The 11,554-nt window shown below is 38.1% G+C and overlaps 1 pseudogene; it reads right to left on the minus strand.

Annotated features, from left to right (window-relative positions):
- Positions 1–648: 648 nt before the first annotated feature.
- The window catches only part of LOC122329198, a 27,520-nt pseudogene continuing 16,614 nt past the window's right edge, over positions 649–11,554 (minus strand).

Consider the following 11,554-nt stretch of genomic DNA (forward strand, 5'->3'; position numbering starts at 1 on the left):
AATCAGTGCAGAAAATCTGGAAAATTTATGTGGGCCTGGAAATTGATTTTTATTGAAAATAGAGTTTTTTGCTCATTTGTTTAGCACTTGAGAAAGTGCCATTTTCATTTACTTGATGTAGCTAATCGCTCTCACTCCTCGCCTCAAAGAGCCAGTTCTGAGCACAGAGACAGTGGACAGCTGGCGGGTCAGGAGAGAGGAGTGATTGGTCAGGCTACCCAGTGTATGTTATTGCAGAGGCTCCTCTCAGCTGTCTTCGCAGAGAGACGCCAGGAGATTGTAAAGTAGCAAAGGCAGCTCTATGAAAAAGAGAAAGATGGCTGTGAAAATCAGTAGTTGATACTGCTGCTGCCACACACGCTTGGAATGCAGATGGGAAAAAAGAGGATTCGAAATGAAAACTGCATTTTTCAACCCAGTGCCTTCCAGTTTCAGTCTGTGCAGGTTCAGGAGAAACACTAAAAATGAGGGATTCCCTCAAAAATGACAGAGGAAAATGGAGTAAGGTAAAAAAATGGCATCCAACCATGATCATATGTGCAAAGGAGTACTTTCCTTTGAGGTTGTGCAATGGAGAGAGATGGAGGGAAATGGAGAAATCGGGTGGCGAGAGTGAGTGAAAAAGAGGCTGGAGGCGGGGTCTATGACTCAGACGTAAGAACGTGGACTCCCCTGCACCAGTGATCTGTAGACAGAGGAGTTGGAGGAATCGTGGTAGGGAGTCTCTGTGCATGAGGGTGTAGATCTGCAGCTGTGCATCCTCAAATATGTGAGGGGTGGTTCTTGCATCCTCCTGTTGATCACTTCCTCACCCGAGAGTCCAGACTCCACCTTCAAGACAGAAAGAGAGCATTGGGAATTCCGAGTATAGAACAATAGGAGCACAGATAACACAACAAAACGAGCTCATTGCAAATTTGACGCCTGCTACAGGTCTCAAAACAAAAAAGTTGGCACAGGACAGACAAAGGGGCTGAAGAAGTAATGCGCTTTGAAAAGATTCAGCTGGGAGAACATCTAGCAACTAATTGTTAATTGATATTAGGTCTGTAACATGATTAGCTATAAAAGGAATAGAGCCAGTGTCTCAGTGGAAGTTAAAGATGGCCTTCCAGTCTGTGAAAGAGTGCGTAAAAGATTTTGAAATGCTTTCAACGTTCCTTAACGTCAAACTGAAAGTGTTGCCAAATCTCACTATCTACAGTGCATAACATCATCAAAAAGATTCAGAGAAACTGAAGAAGTTTCAAATGAAGCACTCTGTTGGATGCCAGATTTGGGCTACAAAAAGCTTTTTTCAGATTTTAGGATTTTGTAAGCCTTTTTTAAAACTCGCTAAACTGACTTTTGAAAGGGGCCATTAACGTGTCGAAGTTATAAAGGTCTGCTTCAAATTCGATATGTTAGAATTCACGCCGACCCCATTAAATATTAAAGCCGCACTGCAGTTGCAGAAACATTTATGTTTCTAGTTAGTTTCCACAGCTTGGACAATATATGTGCGAGGGCTTGTACAAAGACACCAAATGCGTCTAGCAATTTTTTATAGACAAATTCTTAGCAGTACAGATCTGTTACCCTGCTGGCCCTTGCAGAGCGTAATGGAGAGGCAGGCTTGCTATCATATCCTAGACATGTTACATATGAGCGCGTAAGAAATACTGCAGTTGTACATACAGGCCATATATGAAATAACCCCTATATATAACTAATATAAAATCACCCCAGTATTAGATCCAGACAGGTGGAGCTAGAAGGTGATGCATAATCTAATTAATGTAAATTCAGAAAATACTTCACAATATTATATTCCCAAACATTCTGATCAAATAAATTCAGCTTCTGGAGATACATTAGAGCATATTCCTCCTAAGGGAAAAAAAGATTTGATCCTACATTTTGAGTGTGCCTCACAAACTCTTATATATGATTTTTAGTTTCAATAAGTTTCCTGAACCTCTAATGTAAAAATTACAGAGAAGAGACTCTATATACTGATTCCTTCTTTCAAAACAAGCACAAACTCGTAGAGTGTACGTTAGCATTAATTAGAGCTCTGGTCAAATACAAAGCCTAAAATCCCACTCTCTACCATGTACCCATCAGAGTATAACTGCTTTACAGTAGAGAGTCCAGTGAGGATCAATTTATGAGTAGCCTTTGTCTAACCTTGCTCCTTAATTTACTTCTAGAAAGCATGCTTTCCTCAGCTGCCTCTAGAAAGTGGTTGAGTTTGAAGGTGTGAGTTCTGGCCCGGGAAAAGGCCAAGAGGCACATTCCAATATGTCAACAGAATGAATTAAACCGCATACCAGCAGCACACATGAAATGATAGTGTACAGGCATGCACGCTCTGCTGTCTCGCATCAAAAGAAGACAAAACATAAAGAACAGAAAGCCACCGCCACATATGGTACTAGATGCCTGTATCTCAGAAATGAGCCTTATAAAACATTAAGCTTCAATAATATGTCTGGCAGAATTCCTTCACGCCTCATTTCTTTGTCACACAGACTCTAAACGTTTATACTCTCTCAACTTTTAGTGGTGTGAAGTTCAAGCAAGCATCCAAATAAGTTTCTGATTCAGATAAGTCTACAGTCGCTTATTGGTCAGAATTCAGCCAATCACAGACCTGCACATAGTCTGAAATCTGCATTTCACAAAGGAGAAACAAGACAGGGGTGATAAAGAACAGCTACCGATTTTTTCCACTGCAGTTACAACTGGACATTTTATGGTTATTATATTCTGCGCCTTTCTTACAGTAGATTTACATATGAACATGCATGAAAATATGTTCATGTCTTTTTTTATTATTGCAGACTACAATGGATGCAAAATAAATTATCCAAAAAAAAAAAGGGCTGACGAGCTAGAATTACCGGTGCAGTACAATTAAAGGAACATTTTGTAGCTTATCAGCCCCTAAAAATGCATTTTAGTCCCTAAGAATATAACATGTACCTATAAGGTACTACTATGAATGAACATTTTAGGATATTTGTCACTTTAAGGGTACTGCTCCAGTGGGAAGATGTTTCCTGAACTGCATGCTCTTTCATAAAAACAAAAATTTGTTAAGGGAGAAAATTAAAAGAAGAAATATAATTAGATAATAAAAAGAAATATAATAACTTGTTTTATGTGTGCACTTTAATTCAGACTGACTTTAATTTTACCGAATACAATATAACGAATCTGATCTAATTTCATATCATTACTTTTATTAAAGACGGGCAAAAATGCATTTTGCCACAGACATCATAACTCAAATCTTTTATTAAGTTATTTCAGACCAACTCTAAACCAGACCAACTGAAAATTAAAAAACAACAAAAAAACAAATAACACAAACTTAATTTGACTTATTTATGAATGCATTCTCTTAATATGTACATTCCTAGATGCCTCTCCAGTCCATACAAAGATATTTACTTACCTATTTTCTGTTACAACCTGGCCTGATAACACATGCACATCACCAGCATATCTGTTTGATGTAAGTTTTGCAATTTTCACAGTCATGTGTGATTACAGCATTAATCATCCCCTTTGCAAACTGCCATTCTGGTAGCTTGTTTTGCAACATCAATGATTCAGACTCTATGTGAATCTGCTTTTTAGGCTTAGAGCACAATGATTTCAAACTACACACTCTCACAGATGTGCTTAGAAGATAAAACCTGACTTTAAAAGACAGCAAAAACGTTTAGACTGAATCATGCTATTTCGAACTGTCATTACGTGTGTGTCGATTGGGTTGTGTGTTTATGCGTGTACCTCTTTGGGTGAGAGTATGGAGATGTAGTCTTCGTAGATCAAACGCGCCTTCTCCTCGATGGCACTCTTGTTGATCTCCTTCTTCAGGTCCTCGCAGGCCAGCCAGAAGAGCATGTTCTCCTCGCTGTACTCAGTCCTCAGGAACTCACGGAACTTGTTTCGCCCTGCTGGGTTCTTCATCAGCTTATCGAAAGACTGCGCCACTGTTTAATCTCTCTCTATTGTCGGTTTGGGGCTGAGAGAGAGAGAGAGAGAGAGAAAGAGAGAGAGAGACAGACATTAGGCTTCATAATAATCCATGGTTGAGAAAAACCGCTCAATCCTCGTGATGAAAACAGTATGTGTGTTTGCATGTGTGTTCTCACCAAGGTTCACATGGAAAGGACTCCAGCTTTGTCTCCTGGGCTTTCCTCCGCCGCGCTTTGTCATCTTCTACTCCTAACAGTGAGACTAGAAGGTGGTAAAACGGCATTGAGAAATAACAGCAGTGCCTGAACAAAGCAACATAATTGCAGACGCGGACAACACACTCACATGCAACACGCAAGTATTAATTCAACTGATTAATTTGATTTCATAAAGTTCATAAAAGACCATTTGTTATGAATTGGCTGGACTACTCAAGTCATATAAAATGGTCAGAATCACTTAAAATAACTACTGCTTATACTCTATGATTTTGAATCACTACAATGCATTTTAGCAGTCAGTTGACAACACTAACTGCACTGAATGGCTTTAAATGGCTAAACAGAAGTGGCTCATAAGTCTCGTTTCATTTAAGAATTGGTTGACAATAATGGGCGCACTTGGTATGGCTTTGAACCACTAAAAACAAATTATATCATTAATAAGTACCTGTTCATAGCAATCATTTGTTCCTGAATTTGTTGTACCACATATGGTTTTGACTAAAAACAACTAAATCTTTAGAGTCATTCAGCTGGAATACACCTCTGTATATCTCTTAATAACAAAAAAAAAGAGTGATTTATTTCAGAATCATCTGGATCAACACTAAATAGAACCTGTTCATAAGACTCATTTGTACATCAACGGGTTGAACTACATCGGTCTTGCTGTATGGCTTTGAATAACTAAAAAGACCTAGTTCATAGGAGTCATTTATTTGGTAATAAGTAGGACTACACTGGTCATTATGTATTGGTTGAACTAAAAAGAAGCGGTTCATAAGAGTCATTCATTTAGGAATCTGTTGGATTACACATGGCTTTGAATCATTAATAACAACTGGATCAAAAGAGTCATTTATTCCAGAATCATCTGGACTACATTGGTAGCTCTATTTGGATTTGAATCACTAAATAGAACCTGTTCATAAGACTCATTTGTTCATCAACTGGATGGACTGCTGTATCATTAAGAAGATCTGGTCTATAGGAGTCATTCATTTGGTAATCAGTTGACTGCAATTGATCATCTTGTATGGTTGTATCACTAAGAAGTGTTCATATGAGTCATCTTATTCAGAAACCGCTGTTACACTATATGCACTGTATTCTTCTGAATCACAAAAAAGAACTAGCTCATAAGCATCAGTAACAGTTTGACTACACTGGTTATGCTATATGATTCAGAATCACTAAAAAGAACTGGTTTTGGGAGTCATTAACTCGGGAATGGACTGAAAGGCCTTGAATCACTAAAAACAATTGATTTCTAAAATATCTACAGAATGAGTTAGCATTAATGAAGAGGTCATCAGGAGTTTGACCCCAGTGGTCACTATAAACAGCTACGCAGCAGCAGGTGTGCTTGAAGAATGAGTACGGTAGATAAGTGTGAAAGATGTGGGTGTGAATATGGCTCCCATTTCCTCCGGGACTTCTGGCAAACGAGAGCAATCTTAACTACATTTACTCTCCTGACTCATAGAACACTTGAATTTCACTCAGACAAGCACACACACACACACACACAGCAATTAACACGTGTACATTCACAGAAGCGCAGTATTCACCTGTACACACAAACACGATCATATATCACACTGAAAACATATCACATCAAACATTCACACATGTATAAAAATTACTGATTGTTGCGCTCAAGGATCTTTAGCACGAAGGTGAGCTTCTATAACGCTCAACTTAATGTGGCATATTTCAGAGTGAAGCCAAATATTCAGCTGGAAATAACTCAGGATTGATCTGATTTTATCCTAAAAATAAGCTATGATATTATAGGTTAAAGTTACCCTCCCCACTCAACAAATAAAAAGAGATATTAGTTTATGCATAGTGAAGCATATATTTTAATTATGTTTTTATGGGTTTTTATGAAAGTTAAAGAAGGTTGCAAGCATGACGTATTTTGTGGGCCAAAACCCTGAAATGAGGTTTGAAGATCCTGGTTCCAGCGTTTGAAGTCAGTGTGTGGGTTTTTAAATAGGTTTTGGTTAAACGCCCAAATAAGGCCTATGATTTTCATATTGTTTTGGCATAAAAATATATCAATCAAAACATTTGTAAAAGATTTTTCTTTCTTATTGATAGTAAATGACATTCACTTCAGATAAGATAAAACAATCATGTCTTTCTACTGAAGAGAGAAACACACGAGGGTGAGTAAATTATCTGTAAAACTTACTCCGAAGTGAACTGCACTTTTACACTTTTTATAGCCTGTTTTCAATGAATAATTATGTCAAGTCGCTTTATCTTATATAGCGCTTTAACAAAGCCAATAACAGTATCAATTACACAAACTATTCTCCAAAATAAATCTCTAATAAAACAGAACAGTTGACATAAGATTAGTTGAACCACGCGAGTTTGTTTTAGCATACATTTCCGCTTTTTACTTCAAAAATTCAAGTATGTGTTGTTCATTTTGAAGATTATAGTGATGAACAGCACCTGTGGAATCATACATTTGATCATTAATCCAAGAGCCAATAATACAAAGGATAACCAGTTTTTTCAAATAGGAGAACTGGAAGTGCAGCAGCACCCCGGTTGACCTGCAAAATACATCATCGCCAGCAGTACCTGCGGAGGTGGAATGCAATCTCGGTGAAGTTGAATGGATGTGGGAAATGTAACACCAGCAGTGGTGGAAGAGAGGTGATGTACCTGGCGCGGAGACAGAGACAGGTGTGAGTGGGCTCGCATCATGAGCAGCGCTATAGCAGCGGCACCAGCAGAAGCAGCAGGTGCGGGTTTCTGTGTAGGGGAGGGATGCTGGGCACGGTTGGGGGACGGTCTCGCCCGGGCCATCGGAGACTCGCGGGTTCAAGATGGGACAGGCCTGTGTACTGATACACATTAGAGTAAATACTCCAACCTCAGTTTCTAACACGCACATACACATACACACACACACACATTACTCTAAATCCTCTACGTCTTGGTGACTTGAGGTTGGAAATTTAACATGTACATGGTCATGAGGTCTGCACTGGTCCATCTAAACAACCCCACAAAGTCATGCCAATCCTGAAAAGCAGATAAACACTGGCCTCTCCCTGAAATCCATGCTTGAAACGGGCTAAGGCTCGAATTGTCAACCAAAGCAGCCATCAGAACGAAGAACGGAGGATGCTAATGAGCAGAGTGTTGGACCATCGTGATAAGAGAAATAGCTCAATGACCGTCACCTCAAATGCAACACAAAAACTAAACTAGTTCAACCTGAGAGCAAAATGAAATAAAATGTGCATTTGGTCTATAAACCTTTACAAAAGGAACCTGGCTAAAAACAGATTTTTCACTTACATTAGATAAACTTGGTCTACTCAACGTGGGTGGGTTAAACATACTGGCAGAGTTTTTTTTTTTTTTTTTTATCTGAAAATCCTCACCAAAATTCCCACCATGGTTCTCTCCAACAAATCTTATTGAGCTTTATGGCATATTCAGTGGCATAAATGACATTTCCTACTTGTTTGATTGGAGTAAAATTCTGGATGATGCCTCATGGCATTGGCATTACAAATGGCTAGAGGTTTCATGCAAGAATTTTCTGTGGAGTCTATCCAGTCAAGTCACATGTGGTTCAGTGCTTAAAAGAAAAGTGCAATGTCTGTGTTTTATTTAATATGTCCATTAGACCGTTAGTGATTTATTTTCATATGGTAACATTAAGATAATTTACATTTATTTATTTTCAAAGGTTAGTGTTATAGAAACTAATAGATATTTAGATGTTACTTTCATTGGATGGTGAAAAAGTAAGATTTATTGATCATTTAATTGCTCACCGTTATAATAATAATAAAGTGAAACAGAAATAAATAAAGCTTGTGTGGAACAATTTAAACAATAAACACAATACACGCACACATTCTTTCTCTTGCATACATGAAAACTTTATTTACAAAAATATATACTTAAATTTTTATTGTGCATAAGTTTTTTACATTTAAATAATTTTTTTGGGGTCTGAAAATCACGATTTTTTTATTATGTTTTTATAGAGTTTTTTTATAGATGTTTTTTTATTAAAATGCACATACATATATGAAGGCATACACCTTAATACGTCATTTCTGATAAGGTGATCTCTGTGTTTTTGCAAACTGGAGCGAGGCTTAGTCAATGCTGCTCATGTAATCTGTATTGGGACATGAATCCAGTATTGAATCCTGGAACATTCTTTTAAAGTGGAAATAGAGAGTGGGGTGTTGCTGCTTAACTCTCCTCTCTCTCTCTCCCCAAATGACCTTCTCTAATTTAGAGGTTATTTTTAATTTAAGGTGCGTCTAAGCTATAATTCTTTCCAATTACATTTGGGGCCAGCTGTCTCAAATAGAGGAGTGTCTCTGTCTCACTGCATACAATTTCAACAACATCTCTGATATCACAATAGACACACAAACATACGGTGTGTGTGTGTGTGTGTGTGTGTGCATATGCATGTTGAGAAAAGCAGCAAAAATTATGCATCATTAAACAGAAAGGTTTTTATGCTTGTTTATAATGACAACTTCGAGCACGTATTTGGCTTTTTCACGATTTTAAATCTAAACTTTCAGACAATCATTTACAGTTCCCCCAGAAGCTTCACTCTGGCACATCCAAACCAACAACAAACCCTGAGTGTTCTATATGGAATGAGCGCTTGTCTGCGAGAGCAAAAGCCGCCGCACGTGAATGAGGAAACGCAAGTTAAAACGCAGGAGGAAGTATGCGAGGATGACGGGGAAGTAGTGCTCATACCCAAAATGGCAGTACACCATGACTGTGTCCTGTCTTCGTGCATCTTCCTTGGCGGAAGTAACTGGAAGACAGATCTTTATGGAGCTTTGTTCGGTCGCTCCGCCAAGCGATGGCTCGGGCTTAAGACCGATGCAACTGTCCTAGCACGTGAGACATTATGTAAAGTAATCACAAGACATATCTGCAAATAAGGTGCTGCCCAAAATGGGTTTCAACGTATGCTATAGTAAAGTGGTTTAGGTGTAGTCAGCCTGTGATGAACTCATGCTAATTAACTCAGAAATAACGTGCACGGTTTGGCAAAAATCATACGACGAGTGAGGTCGTATTTAATTAGCTATACCTCGTGAAAAATATCAGATCAATGCGAGCACAGCTGTCCCTTAAACATGTCATTTTGTTAAACTTAATAAACTGATGTGAAATGTATATGCTTTCCATGATCTAATTAATACACATGTTTTATGATTAAAAATAAAATTGACTTTAAAATATTAAAACTGAAAAAAAAAAAAAAACAAGAATCCAGAAAATGAACTGGAACAAAGGGACTTCAGAGGTCCTTATATAAGATAACACGCCACCATGTATCCCCTGAGAGATACAAACAAAACAATTATGTGTATGCCCCCTTAATACCAGTCAAGGGTGTCTGCGTTGTTTCTATCAAATCTGCCAAACAAACTAAGTTACCAGGCAGCTGGGCAATGAACTGTATCTTCTGTTTTCATTTCTCAGCCTTCCATTGGCTGTAAAGGAGGCAGGGAGGAGACGCCCCCACACCTACTCCTCTCTGTTTTTCTTTCCACTCTCATTTGGTTTTCCAAAGTTTTCACAACTTCTCTCTCCTCGCAGTGAAATTCTCTGTGTTGGGGAAGATACAAAGCCGCCTTGCAGGTGTATTTTTTAGCTTTTTGGCAGACCCCATCATCCTCCCCTCTCCAGTTCTGCTTTTCTTTGCTGGAGAGTTTATTTTCATGCGCTAGGTCAATGGTGGCCAGAAATTTTGACAACACACTACACACTTCAAAATACTGCCAAGTAAACAAGGGATAAATCCTCCCCGTCCCTTCGCTTCACTGGTGTTGTGTTTCCTCCTGAGATTCTTGTCTGTATTAAATGCCTCCTTGTTCGCTTTTTTTTTGGCGCTGTACAACGACAGTCTTGTAAAACATTTGCTTTTGTTTAATCGCGATTTTTCTTTTACTCTTCTTTTACGCCCTGCAAAGGCTCGCAAGTGTTTACTTCAAAGTGGACACATACCACAGATCTGGTTGATACTGTGTTAGCACCGAGAACGCATTTATGCCTCCAAAACCATGCTTCTTCTTTATATATTTATGGATCTTCATATATGATCTGCTCAATATGAAGACACAACTGTGTGTGCACTTGTGGCAGTAGTGGCGTGCTCAGTCCTTTCTAATCTTGTTAATCCTCCTCCAATCCTGTTAGGAGGATTTAGCCAAGTCTTGGCAACCCCAAATACCATCCCCATTTGACCCACAGTGAGAGGGTGCAACATACTTCTAAAACGACAGAGAAAGTGAGTAGATGTGACAAAAACTATATGCTGCTTTCTTCCAGGTTTCTCTCTAGACACGCATCTCAATGGTAATCAAAGCTAATTTTGCACTGATGTCTTTTTTCTTCGTTTATCGTGATAGTTTTGGTCACAAAGTAGACAAGGTAGTGACACGTATTAGTTTCTCATCTCTTTTTGTCTACTTTTTACAAGTTTCCTTGTTTTTGAGAGTCTATGGGCAGGTATACGCACAGGTTTTTTAAAAAAATCTTTTAAAGTGTCATCGTGTAATAAGCTCACAATCTTCTACGTATGAGCATGAATGAAGACAATAAAAAATTAAAACAGAAGCAGCAGCTAAATTTTGTTCTGATAGTCACAAACTGAACGCTGTTGATTTGTGTTAGAATGAGGAACGGTATAGACGCGTTGAGTCTTTGTAAGTACATGTGTGGCTACTTTAACACTTTCAAGTGATGCTTTTCATGTGCAGCCGTGAGCCACCTCTTAACAAAGTATATTTAGCCCTTAAAAGGTCATATTCTGTACTTATGAAAGTGGATGAGAGTAGACTAGTAGCGTAAAGAGTCAAACCTCATTTACACCCCCGCTGTCCACTTTAATTGGATATATATAAAAAAAGCAAATATGGGCCTGTGTGTTCAGGTCAACAAGTATCTAAAATATTACATAACTTTGACTGTTTATTAAAAGCTGAGGCTATTTTAAATTGCTAGTACAACTCCACAATTTTTTTCATATTTATGTAAGAAATAATCTATAATGTGTAAAAAATCATGAAAAACAAAATTAAAACTATATTTTAAAATATTCAGAAATATACATAAAGCATCGATGTTTAGCTTGAGAAATATATTTGAGGATATTTAAAAACATTCTTTTTTTTTTTCAGGAAAATCATCGACTATCATAAACGCCAGTTAAAAAACCCACAATACAGAAATACAAATCTACAGGAAATCTATTTGTGCTGATGAGAAATAGAGAGGAGAGGCTGCATGTGGTTGATATTAACAGGATATGTGTAAAGGATATGGCCACTGGG

Source organism: Puntigrus tetrazona, chromosome 23 (assembly GCF_018831695.1).
Source record: "Puntigrus tetrazona isolate hp1 chromosome 23, ASM1883169v1, whole genome shotgun sequence".
Lineage (NCBI taxonomy): Eukaryota > Metazoa > Chordata > Actinopteri > Cypriniformes > Cyprinidae > Puntigrus > Puntigrus tetrazona.